The sequence below is a fragment of the Formica exsecta genome, unplaced genomic scaffold (genome assembly GCF_003651465.1).
Source record: "Formica exsecta isolate Colony F162 unplaced genomic scaffold, ASM365146v1 scaffold211, whole genome shotgun sequence".
NCBI classification, from domain to species: Eukaryota; Metazoa; Arthropoda; class Insecta; order Hymenoptera; family Formicidae; genus Formica; species Formica exsecta.
In genome coordinates, this window is record NW_021849408.1 from 717,023 (window position 1) to 734,941 (window position 17,919).

The 17,919-nt window shown below is 34.5% G+C and overlaps 1 protein-coding gene across 5 annotated transcripts in view; it reads left to right on the forward strand.

Moving 5' to 3' along the window:
* The window catches only part of LOC115235148 (stress-activated protein kinase JNK), a 151,820-nt gene that overhangs the window by 70,751 nt on the left and 63,150 nt on the right, over nt 1-17,919 (forward strand). For all 5 annotated transcript variants that reach the window (XM_029806738.1, XM_029806736.1, XM_029806739.1 and 2 more), the window contains one exon: nt 11,465-11,509. The gene's annotated coding sequence lies outside the window, so the exon portion shown is untranslated. The remainder of the gene's footprint in view (nt 1-11,464; nt 11,510-17,919) is intronic.

The following is a 17,919-nucleotide window of genomic DNA, read 5'->3' on the forward strand; positions in this document are numbered from 1 at the left end:
ATATTATTATTATTTGTATTCTATTAAAAACTTGTATTATATACATAATAATTAATCTTTGTACGTGTAAATGGTATTAAAGTAATCGTTAAGATAGAAAATAAGAAATTGAATAAAATACATATAATACTTTTGACTCTACACATCAACAAAGACTATTTTGGAACTTATAATATTTTATTATTTATGTTTTTATGATAAAAACAAAAGAGAGAGGGGGGGAAATGGTAAGACATATTATAATTTAAACCAGTTATTATGAGTAATAGGTTCACATTAGTGAACTAGGAGAAACCTCGAATCTGATGGAATCATCGAACAATTATAGAAAACGAAGGAGACGCATCATCATGCTGACGTTATCGGACACATCTCGAAACGCTCGTCCTCTTCGGAGGCGGCATCGGGATTTTCAGTGGACCGCGAAATATGTCGGCATCGATTCAACGTGTCCAAAAATACTTTCCTCGGCGGTTGGAGAGACGCATGATTCGACGGAAGTGCGATTTCTCAGATGTACCCGTCGTGTTCGATGTCGCGTTACCAATCGTGTAAAAGAGAGAAAGAGAAGTCACACAGTGAGACAGAGGGCTCCTCTTCAGCTTCTCGCATGCTGTGAGCTTCGAAGAAAGCTCTTTCGAAATCTGAGAGCGGCGATGTCCCCGGGGATGATACGGTCTTCGTACAGAGGGATTTCCCCCTGGACCACTGTGAAGTTTCTATTCGTGTTTGCGCGGTAGAAAAATGCATCATTCGAGAAGTTTCTCGCGATTTCGCTAACGTTGTAATCGAAGGAACGGAGTAATAGAGAAGAAAGCGTAATAGCAAGATTAATAATGAATGCAGATAGCTTTAAATTCTTGAAATTTAGATACGTAAATATATTCTATAGAATAATATAAAACTTAAAAGTATCATTTTTTAGGATAGATATTATTTTACTATTCTAGTTTCAAAAATTGTGTTCTCGAAATACTATGATTTATTTTTAAAAGCACATAAAAGTTAGTGGCTAAAATAAAAATAAAAAAATGGGGCATCTCTTTTTTTTAAACGAGAACTTTTAAATTATAGGTCATTATATCATTAACTATTTTAGATCATTCGAAAATGTATATCTATATTAATTCTGCTTTAAATTGTTATATAAACATGCAATAAAATAATATTTGCTATTTATTAGTTTTAACAGATGTATCTCTGCGGAAAATTGCGATACTATTTTAGATATATAATTTATATATGTATACATATATATGGCAGACGGTCGATTATTATGATTTCCGCCAGATTCGTTCTACAAATAGACAAGGCGCTTTTGGCTGATGGAGTATAATATCATTTGTTCAGTAACAATCGCGAACTGGGAAATGTTTCAGAATTTATGAGCTCGGCTGTGCAGCAGGGCTGAAATGTGTGGGATTGGCAGCAGCAGGATGAGAATATCGATAGTATAATATATCGGCATGTAAAAAATAGTATATCGGTATATCGAGAATAGCTCGCTCCGACAATTATTTTCGATCTATTTGAGTTCGAAGAAAATGATAAAATGTCTAAACAACTTGGAATTTAATATGTTATCGACCCACATGATAAAAGATTGGATATTGTATATACTTTATTATGTTTTAATTTTTTTCACGTCGAATCAAGTTGTGATTAAGAAATTGGAGTAGAAAAAATAATAATTTTGCAAAAATTACTAACAATATACTCAAACATTTAAAATTGATAAAAAAATTAAATAAAAATAGAAGAATATTTGAAGTTTTTAATGTAAATCAATTCTTAAGTAATTAATTAATTGTATATCTATTTAATAATAAAAACAAGTTTAAATTATATATAATATCCAAACCAAACACGGATGTGTGTTTGCAACATCATTGTTCAAATCTGTTACATCGTGTTGGGAAAGTATATTCATCGTAAACTTCTCTCCGTTGCGCGTGATACAGTCGATGTTTTCATAAACCGTCAATAACTTTCGCAGCTTCACTTTAACACCACTTGCTTTCGACACGACGGAGCTTAGGGGATTTCGTAAGTTAGAAGTAGATCGCGAAGGAAATCGAGGATTTTTGTATTGCCTAGCAAGAAACTGTCAATAACATATTGTGTAGGATATTTTTGAAATAGGATTACTCTTTTCGATCAATCTCTTTGATTAAATTGAAATAGTTTGTTTACGATGATTAATTTTTGAATTAAAGAGTTTCTATTAAATTGTAAAGTCTATTTAAATTGGCTGAAAGTAACACAAATTTCTGAATTGTCAAAGAGATATCACTGTTTCTATAACGAAAGGAGCAATGTAAAAAAAAAACCAATAATTTATTTATAAAAATAAATAGGTTTTTTTCTTATGTCTTTTACGCGAAGAAGGAAAACGGATGGGGACGTAGTTCGTGTCTCGAGAGTGTAGTTATCATCGGAAATCGCGGTTAGGCGGTGGCAGGGTTACGGGACCAAAAGCAGAAGCTACGAGCTCCGCTTACTCGGCAGTTTCAATTAAGCATCGAAGCTTTCGCCGGCGAAGCACGCAATCTCGCTCCCCTTATGGTACACTCGACCGTCTTTCCCTCGTTCGTCGTTTCTCCACGGAATCAAGCCAGCTGCTTATCTGTGAAATTTAGAAAGAGGACGAGGAAAATGTCGTAAGATTTGCCGAGCTGTTGCTAATTAAGATTGACTACAAGACGATTTCGTCGGCACGATCCATCACGATAATTAACAACGATCAAATTAAATTTAATGATGTTGATAGATCAAACATCAATTTATATATACATATATTACAAGCTCTAAACACACATTATGCTTTTATCAAAAAGTTTTACTATTAAATAATTATCGAGTTGAACTGCTCTCTCTCTTTCTCTCTTGAAAGTGTAAAAATTCAGATAAATATAAAGTAAATTATGAAGATTGTATGAAAATAAAATTAATAAATAACATCAAAATATATTCAACACCCACATATACACAATAAGATAATATAACTAATATTGTCATATTGCATTATAAATATAATCATTATGGTATGACTCGTAATATTGCAAATTAATGAATAACATCAAAATATATTCAACACACACATATACACAATAAGATAATAGTATATAACTAATATTGTCACACACATTGCATTATAAATATAATCATTATGGTATGACTCGTAATATTGCAATTAGCCACATACTTTTCAACATTTACATTTATTTCTAATTACTAATATTTCTCATTATTCAGACTATTTTTGATGATGTGGAAATACTCTTTCTGTGTTTGATTTCAAACATTAAAGTAATTGCTCAAAGTTACGATAATTGCCAATATTCTTGACGAGCTGTAAATAATTCTTAGACGAATTCTCGTCGAGATAAAGATGTAACGAGCTAAGTCAAAGATTACGACGCTATGAAATGGATGTTGCAGAGAAAGACGAACGTAGTTTGAAATTGCGAAAGTTTCATAGCGACCATATTTTTACGAATACGTTGTTAAATTTTTAATGAAAACAAAAAGAAAGCTAGAGAACAATTATAAGATATTAATAAAGAGCGAAACTTTGTATTTCTTTCTATTGTAATAAGTTTTCATCATGTTAAAATCTTTCTCATACCTAAATTCTTTTTGACACAATACTTCTTTTAATATTTTATTTATTCCAAACTTTAATATATATTAAATTAACTCTTCCAACTCTTATATGTATATATTATAAAAATAGTTTTATATAAAAAAAATAAAAAAAATTATATTGGAGATATTTGCGTGAGATAAAAAAAAAAAAAATTAAATATTGCCTAACTTTTTCAAGAATTAAATTTTTTTAGCGTATTTTAATACGCTAATTTCTTCTCGAAAAGATTCAGCAGCTTAGTTCTATCATCGGCAGATTGTGGTGACGCCGACGTTCGGGTGACATTTAGAGTGGCGTCGCGGCGTCGAGCGAGTTCCCGCTCTTTGCCCTGCTTCTTCCACGTTTGCCTCGATGGATGGCTCTTCATTGAGCGTCGTCTTCGTCGTCGTCAGCGACGACGACGACGACGACGACGTCAACGTCGATGTCGGCGCGACCGTCAAAGGTCGCCACGGTATAAATACCTCTGGCGCCGCCGTCGGCTCATCGTCCCGGTTTCTCTTCCCCCTTTGATCCCTCGCCCTCTCGACTCCTTACACACACCAGCCTAAATTTTCCCCCTTTCACGTTTACGGATCTCCTTTCTTGTCTCCGCCACTTCTAAAATTCGCAAAGATGTCATTAGCTGTGTTAGAGTCGAGATGAAATTTGATATAAAACTAAAACGTAAGGAGCAGAGTAAAGAAAAAGATACAATTTTTCTCAGATTTCCAATTTGTATGTTCGAGACAGAATTGAGTATAGCATTACTTTAGTTCGTCTAGATAAGACTTGAGCGACTCAATGAAAATTCGTCGAGACTCTCTGGCGGGACGCGAGACATTGATAGATCGATTACTGTTGTCGTCAGTTGTCGTACAGCGAGACGCATCCGGTTTTCATGGCGGATAAAGCGAAGCTCTATACGAAACGACAGTCCGATATGATATACAAGATGAAGCGGCGGAGAATACGCTTCTAAAAATATTTTCGAATTTGAAGTTCGTACAAATCACGAAAGCTTATTAACAACTAATTCTGCAAATCTGGTATCTTTTTTATTTTATTTTATTTTATTTTATTTAGTAGAAGTCTGATTTTGCGCATTTATCCAACTTCTTATTTTTTCGACTTTGAATTTTGATCAATAATTAAATATGAAATTAGTATTTTGTTCTTCCAATAAAACTTTAAATTTTGAAATATTGTAATTATTTATGCTAGAATTATTAATACTTTAATATCGAAATATTATAGTAATTATTGTAAAGAATTATCGATATCTTTAGTCGAAATGTATGTAATCTTCCTTAGTTCCGTTATCTCTAGCTTCACACAAAACTGCGTGACTTCCGAGACACCCCGAGGCTATTCGATAACGCGGTTAATGCGTATCGTTCTTTACATTAACCGCGTTATCAGCCAATGGCAAAAACCCTGGTAGTTCGGCGAAGCTAAAATCGACGATATCTCGATAGTTGGATGAGAAATCTCTATCATTTTCGCCGAATCGACAACCTGCGCAAAAAAAAAATAACGATGCTACAAGAGATGCTCATCGTCTCAATGGTATAATAAATAACCGTACTAATAGCATACCGACACTTTATCTTATCTTCACCTCATGGTCGGTTTGGAATTTCGTAATCAGACACGTATATTCGCATGTAGTATCTTGATGCTGTTTATGACTGATTTAACGTTCTTGGAACACATGAAATATGTCACGCTTATCTGCGAAATTAAGAAAACATACGTGATTGAAGCCGGTAAAATCTTTTGCTGTTACGTTTCGTTGAGATATCAGCGAAAAGTAATCAAGTATCAATGATTGATATTAATCGATATTGACATAAAAAAATAGATTATAAAACTTATATAAAATAATAAATTATAAATAACATTGATTATAAAACTTATATAAAATATCTTCTTCCAAATTTATTATTATATTATGCATTACAAAATCAATATAAAATATAATGTCTCATCAATTAATATAATGATAAGTTTCAAATCATTATTTACATAAAATTTTAAAACTTTCTTTCACAGAGATTTCTCAATTTTATTTAAATGTATATACATAGCATTAGCTATAATAGTGATATAGCTCAATGATAACGCTCCCATAATATTGTATCGCTTTTCGATTAACGATAGATGTGTGTGCGAGGAAAATAAAAACCGTACCTATCACCGGACTTTTAGAAAAATAGTATAGTATTTAAAGAGTTCGAGAGTCGTTTCCGTTCCAATTTCCGTGCAGACTCGTCTCGGTAATCTACCGGTCGAATAAAGTTAAATTGGCGAGTGCCAAATTTAGATTAGGACGGAGAAGTTTTTCTTCTTTATATCTTGCAGAACGCATTCTATTTTCCCGGAAAAGCGAATCGCGACGAAACTGAAGGTAGACTTTCGAGAACGGCGACACACCGCGTGTCGATAATGCGAGAAGTTCGGCTCGTGCGAAAGAAAACCGAGCATGTTGCTATTTTTTCGTCCGATGCGACGCGACTTTTACATCATTATCGAAATGCGAAAAGTGCTCGCTGGAGAGAGAAACGCGTCAAAGAGTTGGAGAGAATTTCTCTGGCGGAAGGATGCGATACTTCTGGTAGGATGCTGTTAGAATACAGCAATCCGCTGCAAGGTTTCTTCGATGGAAAAAGTCAAGACGCATCGCCGTACGTATGTGTGGACGGAATATTGCTACGTCGGCGGTTGGGAAATATGAGATTCGTCGACGGAAAACGTTCTCGTATGGATATGTGCGATGAAGTTTATTGAAGAAGTTTGAGAAGTCATATAAAATTTTAAATTCTTTTATTACGAATGGGATATACAAAGTGACCTCTCCGAAAAAACTTCATCTGTTGATTTTTTGAAAAATTCAACAAAAATTGAATCAAATTCCATCTTTTTGTGCCACTTTGAAATAAAAATTTCAAAGTTTTAACATTTAATCTTAATGATTCTAAGTCTCATATTAAAGTTCAGAAAATGGAATAAAGAATATATATAAGATTCTATCATTATTTTACGTTCTCGAAACTTTTAACAAAAAAATGATTTATTTTTTATTGCTTATATACCTTAATATTTTTTATTAAGAGAAAAATGATTCCAAATAAAAATTCAAAAGAGATCTTGAAGGGTTTAATACGACTATTTATGAGATTTCTTCGATACTTTGAAAAAGTAAGACTCAGGATACAATATAGCGTGTCTGTGTGTGTTTGTGCGCGTGTGTACAATTGGAATATTGCTACGTCGACAGTTGAGAGATATGAGATTTGCCGACAGAAAATATGAATGTACTTGTATATATATCTCTATATGGGTAGGAGATCAGGAGACATAAAGAAATTTATAAAATTTTGAAGTCGATATAAGCAAAGTCTATATGAGAGAAATCCTACTCTACTATTGATATCTTAAAGAAATAATGATAAGATAGATCCCTTATTTATGTATGTATGTGTGTGTGCGTGCAAAGTCGCACACACGATTCCCATAAAGAATAATATAATAGACAAGAAAATTTAAATTTTTTATTGCAAATATCTTTATTTTTAATAGCACTTTACATTTTACGATATTTAATGAAAAATTGCAGCATGTATAACTGATTTTATTTTTTTTTTACACAGCCTACATTTTATTTTCTTTGGAGTATTCATCTTGTACTTCTATAGCACCCGCTTGTGTTAGGAAAAAATGTATTTTAGTTTTAAATGATGAAATAATTTGGCGAAATAATATTAAAAATAATGTAGCATGGGAGGATTAATTTTTGTCAACTTCAGAGAAAAAGCATCGGCGGAACGATGAATATTCGGCGATACTTGTACGTGGAAGCAATCAGAGCTTAACGACGTTTCGAAAATAGGAATCATATAGACGGCCTATTTGCGGATTTTACGACGCCTACGTTCTCGTCGCCATTAATCTCTAATCGTTATCGCCGCGAAAAGACGGGACGACGGAGAACGCGACGGGATTCGTTCGTCCGCGGAGAAGAACTCGACCACCCAACGACCACGTGGCCTGTCGGGATATTTATGTTACGACGCGACGCATGTAGCATGTAGAGTAACCGCTCGTGTTGACGAGCTCGCGCTTTTTGCCAGCCTTAATGCACCGGCTTTTACTGCACTCGCGTCTGTCCGCGGCTTTATCGCGCCGTTCGTGATGATGCATCGCGCGATGCATACGCTAATGACCGGGATTGCATTGCCGAATGGCGCCGTTAGCATCGCCACCGATATCTCGATTTCCTAATGCACACGAGATGATTTATGCAAGTAGCAACTAACATTTACATACATTTCTCGCGGTAAAACTGGCGAAGGCTTTCAAGGAATGAAAAGCGGTGCTTTTAAAATTATTTGGATTTGCGAGAAAGCAGGAAAAGCTCTATTTTGTCGAAAAAAATTGCTTATTATCATAACTATAATTTTACAGAAGTTTATAAAAATTGATTAATCTTTTTTATTTCTTTTTAATATTTGATATGTTTATGGAATATTTATTTAAAGTTTTTTGAATATATAACTGATTTTATTTTTTTTTTATTTTTAAAGAAACGTTTAAAGAGCGATTAAACAATAATGAGTACATTAGTTTAACGACCGTTTCGAAATTGCCAACTCGGCGCCAACGATTATCTCGTTACTGCGTGTACTTTCGAAGCAGCTCAGCTCTTTAAAATGCACTGGCTCTTAATGAAAGTTCTCATACTAACAGGAAATACTGATATATTAAAACTGTTGGCAATATAATTTTTGCATTTTCATTAAAACTTTCTGCTATTTCTCAAAGAATAATTTATATGAAAAATGGTTTACGTATGAATTTTTGCCTTTAGTATACATATATATTTTCATATATCTGCATGTATGTGTGGGAACCAATTAAAACCTTATTGCGAATTGTAGTATAAATTGAATTTTTTTTACTCTAACTGTGATGGATGCGCAAATATTAATCAATTTCGAATTTTATTATTTTAGGAAAAAATGTATTTTAGTTTTAAATGATGAAATAATTTGGCGAAATAATATTAAAAATAATGTAGCATGGGAGAATTAATTTTTGTCAACTTCAGAAAAAGCATCGGCGGAACGATGAATATTCGGCGATACTTGTACGTGGAAGCAATCAGAGCTTAACGACGTTTCGAAAATAGGAATCATATAGACGGCCTATTTGCGGATTTTACGACGCCTACGTTCTCGTCGCCATTAATCTCTAATCGTTATCGCCGCGAAAAGTGTGTGGGAACCAATTAAAACCTTATTGCGAATTGTAGTATAAATTGAATTTTTTTTACTCTAATGTTTTTTTACTCTGTGATGGATGCGCAAATATTAATCAATTTCGAATTTTATTATTTTAGGAAAAAATGTATTTTAGTTTTACATGATGAAATAATTTGGCGAAATAATATTAAAAATAATGTAGCATGGGAAAATTAATTTTTGTCAACTTCAGAGAAAAAGCATCGGCGGAACGATGAATATTCGGCGATACTTGTACGTGGAAGCAATCAGAGCTTAACGACGTTTCGAAAATAGGAATCATATAGACGGCCTATTTGCGGATTTTACGACGCCTACGTTCTCGTCGCCATTAATCTCTAATCGTTATCGCCGCGAAAAGACGGGACGACGGAGAACGCGACGGGATTCGTTCGTCCGCGGAGAAGAACTCGACCACCCAACGACCACGTGGCCTGTCGGGATATTTATGTTACGACGCGACGCATGTAGCATGTAGAGTAACCGCTCGTGTTGACGAGCTCGCGCTTTTTGCCAGCCTTAATGCACCGGCTTTTACTGCACTCGCGTCTGTCCGCGGCTTTATCGCGCCGTTCGTGATGATGCATCGCGCGATGCATACGCTAATGACCGGGATTGCATTGCCGAATGGCGCCGTTAGCATCGCCACCGATATCTCGATTTCCTAATGCACACGAGATGATTTATGCAAGTAGCAACTAACATTTACATACATTTCTCGCGGTAAAACTGGCGAAGGCTTTCAAGGAATGAAAAGCGGTGCTTTTAAAATTATTTGGATTTGCGAGAAAGCAGGAAAAGCTCTATTTTGTCGAAAAAAATTGCTTATTATCATAACTATAATTTTACAGAAATTTATAAAAATTGATTAATCTTTTTTATTTCTTTTTAATATTTGATATGTTTATGGAATATTTATTTAAAGTTTTTTGAATATATAGATTGAATTTTATAATCTCTAATTATATTTTTTAATTTTATCGAATACTAATTTAATTGGATTGATATATATTTTTAATAGTTATATATCTAATTTAGAAATGTGTATATTTACAAGTTAAATGCATATCTATTGAAAATATACTATATTATACTAAAATTTTAATAATAACTAAAATTTTTACTCTTGATTCTAAATAATGTATTGTAATAAAGAATAAAATTTTTGTTGTACTTAAAGATGGTAAAATCTCTCGTGATCTTTTTGCAAAATATGAATTTTTAGAAACAGGTACTTAACTTAAATGAGAGATTTTTTTGGCAGAATGCTGAAGAAAAGTCCCATTGAGAGAGAAGTTCTATTGGAAAACGGCTTTTAGACTTTTGATGGCCGTTCAAAACTGCTTGGGGAAAATGCGTGAACTGTTTTCAAAGTTTCTGCGGAATATCGTCAGTTTTCAGGTTTTACGACAACGCCGCGTTATCGTAAAACCTGTGTGCAAACGTTTCAAGAATCGCTTTTATAATATGAATAAATTCAAGCATCTTGCGAATAAATTCGAGTAATACGAATAACTTTAAGCAATGCGAATAAGTTTGGATAACACGTACACAAGTTTGATGGGTAAATTTGACTAATACTCTCGAAAGAAATAATATCTTTGTGAGATAAATCTGCGTTCCTAATTGACCGGGTTCATTAGGGATTCATTATGACGGTCGGGATATAATGTGAACGGCTGTACATCAAAGTCGAAGAAAGTTCACAGAGAATTCGCGCGTGGCACGAAGTCGACGAAACATTTCCGCAGTTAGGATACGTCGCTAAACTGGCGCGGCCTTTCTATCGTTTGTCGTCGCAATTTCATCAGCTGCAACATCGAGCGAACTTAATTATAATGCGAATGTCGTCAAAGGAAAGCATTTGGGATATACGGAGTGAGAGACTAATATGCGCAGCGTGACATTGAGTGAATTGTCGGTGAAATGTTTAGATATTTAGTGGGATGTTGCGAACTTGCTAATCATATGAATCTTGTTCATTAATTCTGGTTTGACTTTTCCTTAATACGAGCGTGTTAATTGCGCATAACATAACTACAAATAGATAATAAAACTTTATTCTTTATTTAATTTCTTAATATATATGCTTATAACAAAACTTTTATTTGCATTATTTTGGGAAATATATCCTAAATTATAATTAGAGTAACAAAGAGTACAGAAAAAAATTTGTTTGCAAATTATCTTACATAGATAACGTGCTTATTATAAGCTTTTTTCAAAGATTTTTATACTGTGTAATTTTCATTTTTTGAAACTATGGCTTTAAAACGTTTAAAAGAGAAAAGCCCTTTGATTATCTCCTCCAAAGTATTTGAAGATAATTTATCTCTTAGCCAGCATGGCGTTTTTTTTTCTCTCTGTCATGTAAAAGTTACTGTGAAACTTTGAATCGGTTTAAATCACTGGTAAAGAAACTTGTGCATTTAAGAATTAAGAACAAATTGAGCAAGAATACCATAATATTACTAGCGACTAGCAACGTTATACGTCTTGCAAACTTCTCTAATTTCATTTTCTTTTGTTACAGGGATCTCTGACTTACGGGGCCTTTTTCCTCATCGTGCGCACGCGGGTAAGTCTTTAAACATTCTTATTCCCCGAGTCAATTCTCGTTTGGAATTACTTCGCCTTCTCGTAGAGTGAGGCTGATCTCAGAAATGTCTCGGGATCTTCTTTCATAAAACTACATGTTTCTAAGGCAGGCTTGTAGTACAAGCATACAAAGACTGCGGCCAAAGAAACATTCTGAGAGGCAATTTTTTAAATATTTAAATCAAAAATTTCAAGTATTACTCTGTGGGCAGGCAACATTTAATATACAATTTTGTATATTAAAATATTACTAGCGCGATAATTCTTTTTATTAATTAGAATTTTAATCAATATGTTCACGAAATGAAAGCCTAATTTCACGTACCGGTAAAATCTCTGGGGAATATATCTCGCATCGCGGATTTTGTTGTTGTTATTTTTTTTTCGCGTGCGTACGCGCCCAGATTGGTGATGAGCTTCACGTTCGCACCCGGCAATAACTAAAATTAATAAGCGGGAACCTATATCTGTCAGAACGTGATGAACGAGGCATGCGTGCCTGGGTGCATACGCAATCGTTTATCGATCGCGTATTGCGGGTCGGTCGAGATGCTTCTTGACGGGTCCTCTCGTAGGACGAGTACCACGTCGTGCGATGAAAGAACCGATCGATTTGCTCGTATCAAGCTGAAGTGACAGATCGATCGTTCAGGATGTCGCGATCCATATTGCGGCGACAATTAATTCGCTCGCGATCTCAAGTACATTGATCGACGTTTGGATGAAACAGTAAGTTTAACATAGATTTGTAGATAACACATTGAGTATTTACATAAAATATTACTTTAATGATATTTTAAGAAAAAAATTTCCGGAAGTATTAGATTCTTTAATTCAATAATTCAATAAATAAATATATTTATTTGCCGAGGAATCAAAAAATATACTTTACGCGCTTTTTGAAAAAAATTTTTGAAAATATTATAATAGACATCTACATTTTTCTTAATGCAATATTTTAATATAAGAAGGACAGAAAATCTCATTTTAAGATGTCAAAACTATTTTACGCAGTAATTTAACTCGTTAAATGAATAAATGCGATAACAACGAAAGAGAAATATGATTTTGTTTATTTTTTTACTTGGTAGGTTATAAGAACGTCATTGGTTGGTTAAAGTTTTTTTCGTAATGCATTAGTTACCGCACGAAACGCAGAAGTATTTTTTTTCTGGCCCTCGAAACGGAGAAAGGTTCGGCAATTTGGCAGTTCGATCACGCACATACTCAGTTCATTAGGCTGTTTGTCCTACGAGCTTGATTAATTGCCAACCACAGGAAATGCACGATGGTTGTTGCCAAAATTTTTAGACGTATTGCATTACACTTTGATTTTATCCCGGTTTCTCAATCTTTCTAAAATGATTGGGCACTTTTGAATAAGGAGAACATTGGCGAAATACCAACAAGCAGATGTACACGTACAATATGTGTATATATGTATGTACATCATTTATTACCTATAATTTACAAGTATTTTTTCATTAATTTGAAAACATAATTGAAATTTTTATTAAAAAATAAATTAAATATAAATAAAATTATTCTTTATAAATTAATTTATATGAAATATCAAGATTGCATTTTTATGACATTGCAAAGTATTTATTTCTTCGTCATAATTTAATTACATTGATACTTTTGAACAGAATTATGTGACGAAAGAGAAAGAGAACCTTTCTTTGACAGAAAATCTAATATAAGTGATTACTTAGATACGACTTATAATTAGTTTGTGATTTGATGAAGTGCAGTGGGATTTTGAATTGCAACTTTGCGTGTCTCGTAAACAGGGTGGTGATTATTAAAGTAGGCCATCGACATGATCAACCCAGCGATATATCCCATATGCCTTTTATGATTTGTACCTATTCATTATTCCATCCAATTATTCCACAGTGTGATATTAATCAAAGTATGGCATTAACTCCTTAAAGCTTCTAGGAAAGCGCTTAAAAATATTTAATGCTCTTTGGAAATTTTACACTGTGTTATAACATTTTAATAAATTAATAATTACATTTCCCAATCAATTTCTGTTTAATGGGTTATAGTTTGTCATTAAATTAATTACAATATTCATATATTTACGCGGTTTATACGCACAATATGCAATGACATTTGCAATATTCCGTTATGCGTGCAAATTAATACGACTTAGCGAAAATTTATTGTAATTAATTACATACTCATCGATCAAAGAGAGAGACAAATGACTGCCGGTGAAGTTTAAGCCATGAAAATAATCATCCTAAAAGGGTTAATATGGCGCATAGGTAAATGATGGGATTGCGTAGACCCCGGGTAATTGCTAATGTTTAGGAGCTGGTTGCCCAGCACCGGCTGACATTATCCTTCGTTAAGGCACAGTAGCTCCTCCGGAAAGGGTAGAAAGAGCGAGAAGATAATGCCTCTCGACGAAACGTAATTATAAGCAATAGCTCCCTCGAGGATTAACAGTCTCGCAAAGCTTTAAAGCTCGAAAAATCGTTGCTTTTTGACTACAGTATTATTAAGAATATGTTGATTTTAGTCTCTACGACTTCGCGGTAATTACTTTTTTTACGATATTTCTTAAAGCATCTTTTCCTTCTCTACGTAATTTATAATGAAATTGTTAAGCTTATCCTTTGAAGTATCCTTTTTAAATTTTTGGAAATTATGTTTGCCCCTATTTAAGTTTCTGCACACTTTCATTAAGATGCCATGCCCGTACAAGATTTAAAGAAAAATGTATATTTTATTTAAATATTTGTTTTTTAATTATAAAAATTTGTGAGAGATTGTTTATTTAAGACGTAGTAACGTAACGTCGATCGATTCGGTTGGCTTTGCAACGTGTCGAATTAATAATCGGGTCACATCTGCGAGATCGATACGTTACGACATTCTTTTTCCACCTATAAAATACTCTAGCCGGCGATCATTTTATCGCCGTCGGATTTTCCTCGCTCGCCATAACAGTTCGATAAATCGAGTCGCGGGCCGCCGGGAATTGTTTTATCGCCTGCCCTCTTTCCACCTTTCTCGTCCCAAGAATCTCCATTCATCCCGCGGAAATCGAGACGCATTTTGCAGGAACGAGATTAAGGACAAGGAACACGGAGTAAGAAAGAAAGAGAGAGAGAAAAAAAAGGAGAAAGAGCTTTCTGATACTTTGTGGCGAACGACCGCGATGAATTTCACCGTCGTTGTCAAAATGGGAGCCAGAATCCGGAAGAAGAAGAAGTAGGGAACTAAGGGGGAGGGAGGAGAGCAGACGGGAAAGGGTCACCAAAGACCAGCATCCCGCGCAGCTATACGATACGTACAGAAGCAACCCTCTCACTCGTATACAGGAACCCTCTCTCGCCGTAACCCTCGACATCGATGGATGCCCGTAAATCGCTGACCTTTTCTCCGAATGTCGTCCCTCTCTTCTCTCTACCATCATTGTCGGACGTTCGCCGCAATTTTCTTGAGAAATTCCCGCGCTTGCCGATCCGCTCTGCTTTTCCTCTCTCTCTCTCGAGCTTTGATCCCGCGGCGCGATTTGTCGATGCACGGCGAACCTGTCGATATTGCGAGACGATGTATATATCGCGCTTATCATATCGATTTGCAACATCTCAGGAAATGATGGTGATTTTTTCGCATAAAAGGAGGACATGCAAAGAATAGTGGCTTGTATAAAAATGAAATTGCGTGCGATTCATACAGGAAATTTTCTGCAGGAATATATATTGCGATAGAATTCCGAGATATGTGTATATCGATAACTGTCTTAAATTTGATCAGGACAAATGGATCGAGTTTATACATTTAGTAAGATCTAGGAGAAATTAATGAAGAAAATACAGATGTGTTTTTTCTCTTAATATATTTTAAAAAGTTGTTAGAAAAGTTAAATGCTTATCAAAGAAAGTTTGAAAATAGATTGTGAGGAATGTAAATTAAAGAAAAACTTTGATTCTAAAACTGGCGAAATGTAAAGAAAATGTATGAATAGTAAATCTAAATTTACAATACGAAAATTTCGGAAATACGGATAGCGCTTATGGCTCGAGGTGACAGGAAGTTGAAAACTTTTTTCTGAATAATCCGTTCAAGTTCGTAACACGGCGTACACGTAACATTCTTCGAATATTTTTCGAACATAATACAAGTTATGAAAGTTACGGCCATAAAAAGCGTTTGGCTGTTAGGGATCGCCCGTACATGGCTCGCACGGTTCATCGACTTTCACGACTGATCACTCTCTTTACTCTTCTGGATACCGCGGCAAATCAATATTCATCCATGGTTCCCCATCCTGCTTTGCCGGCCTCTTCCCTCTCTTCTCGGCTTGTACTGCATTGTATAATAGACCCATGTCCAGTATGCGTACGCAGTCTACGTATATGATTTTACAGTGCCAAACAACCACGTCACAGCATTCTAACGAAAAAATCGAAAAATTATAAAACTCTGCATAGATAGAAATAAAATTAATAACATATATGTTTCAATCTATATAAATATATAACATTTTTCTTATTACGATAGAATTAATTTCGATGAGATTTTTTTATTATGATAATATAAAAATGCTTTTTCATCTTTTCTTTGCAGAATTATTTTAAAAATTGTCATATATATAATAGACTATTTTAAAATATTGAAGTATTGGCTTTTTCTTTAAATTGCGCTTGCCTCTTCTTTCATTTTGCGACATAGAATTTTATATGTTCTCTCGCCCTCGTTTCTCTCGATACACTTCGCCTGGTCGAGCCTTCGGCCGAGTGATAATAATGCCATTGTATAATCGATATTTCACGCCGGTTTTATTGGAACGACTTCGCGCCTGACTCGTCGATAAAATCGCCGGTATACTGGAAGGACGCGAAGCAAATATTGGACGAAATAAAACGCGCAAGAAAAAAAAAAGTATCGGCGAAACGACCGCGGAGCGTGCTTGTGAGGACGTTAAAGAGGGGAAAGAGGAATCGCGGTGGTTTCATTTCCGGTGTGGACAACTTTCCACGGTGACGATTTCTCGAGAAAATGCCAACAAAAACGGCGATAACCAAAATGGGTGCTTACATACTTAGGGCGCTATTTAAGAGGAAGGGAGATGTGAACGCGAAAGATACACGAGACATAACGCGAAGAACGCAATATCGAAATTCTCAAGCGGAACAATAACGAGAATCACCCAATATATAGCAATTTTCTTATAAGAAAAACTTAAACTATATTAAATCAATGTGAGAAAATTATTTATTAGGTAAACTTAAATTAAAAGATTAGATGCTGAAGATTAGAAAAATAAAATGTACGTAGCGATAAGCTTCGTCCAAAGAAAAATAATTCTGTGAAGATTCTGCTGCATTTTTTTCTTATTTATATCTTGATCTCTTTATTTTTTATGCTTTGCTTTCCCCCGTAATAATGATTGTTAATGATTTCCGATTATTTCGCTGTACAAGGCAAGAAGAAGAACTGCGACTATGGAATTCGCTGGAATGACATAGTATCCCACTAGACAAAGAGAGAAAGAGAGAGAGAGAACTAAATACAAAAGAGAAAGATAAAAGGGCCCGTAGGTAATTTCGGCGAATCGTTCGTACGTTCATTTATCCTCCTACTCATTTCGTATCCTTCCCACGGAGAATATCCACCACATTGTTTCTCTCTCCACGTTCGACCCGCTATTTTCCCTACCGGAACTATGGAGGCAGTCGAATAAGTCACGACGCGAGATGCAAATCGGGAAATCTACGCGGTGTAATGGTCAACGGAGTCATCTGATTCGCCGCTTCGATTCATTTCGCGATAACTTTATTGCACAGAATTACATTAATCGTACAATTGTAAGCTAGAAGTGGCTAAATTAAACTTAAATTGGAATAAATTAGAAGTTGGACTAAAATTTATGAAGATAAAATTGAAAAAAGGTGAATTTATACACAGGCAGAGTTGAAAGAGAGATTATCTTAATTAATTTTTTAATTATAATAAAATTTTTTATTTCGTTTTTTTTGTAATGTAAATGTAAGACTTTTATTATATTTTAATATGTTTTGAATTTTCCTTGCCTTGCCATTCATTAGTTAATTAATATAATAATGTTAAAATTGTATCCTTCTCTGGTATTTTTACATTTAATACGAAATCTGCGATTTTAGTTTAATTTGAAACGCTCTCAGTTAATTGCATAAAACTTGGATTAGACGATACTTGGCATTAAATGAAGGTGAAAATAGGAGTCGTCATGTTTCGTTTTATTTCTCTACTTTTCACTTTCCTGTCATTCGTTGTTTGCTCTCGAGACGTCTTAAAATCGATCTGTCTCGATACTCGCCGCTTTACCAGGCCATTCGAAACAAGTACGTGACTGCTACGAAAACAATTCCAAGGAAAGAGGGAAAG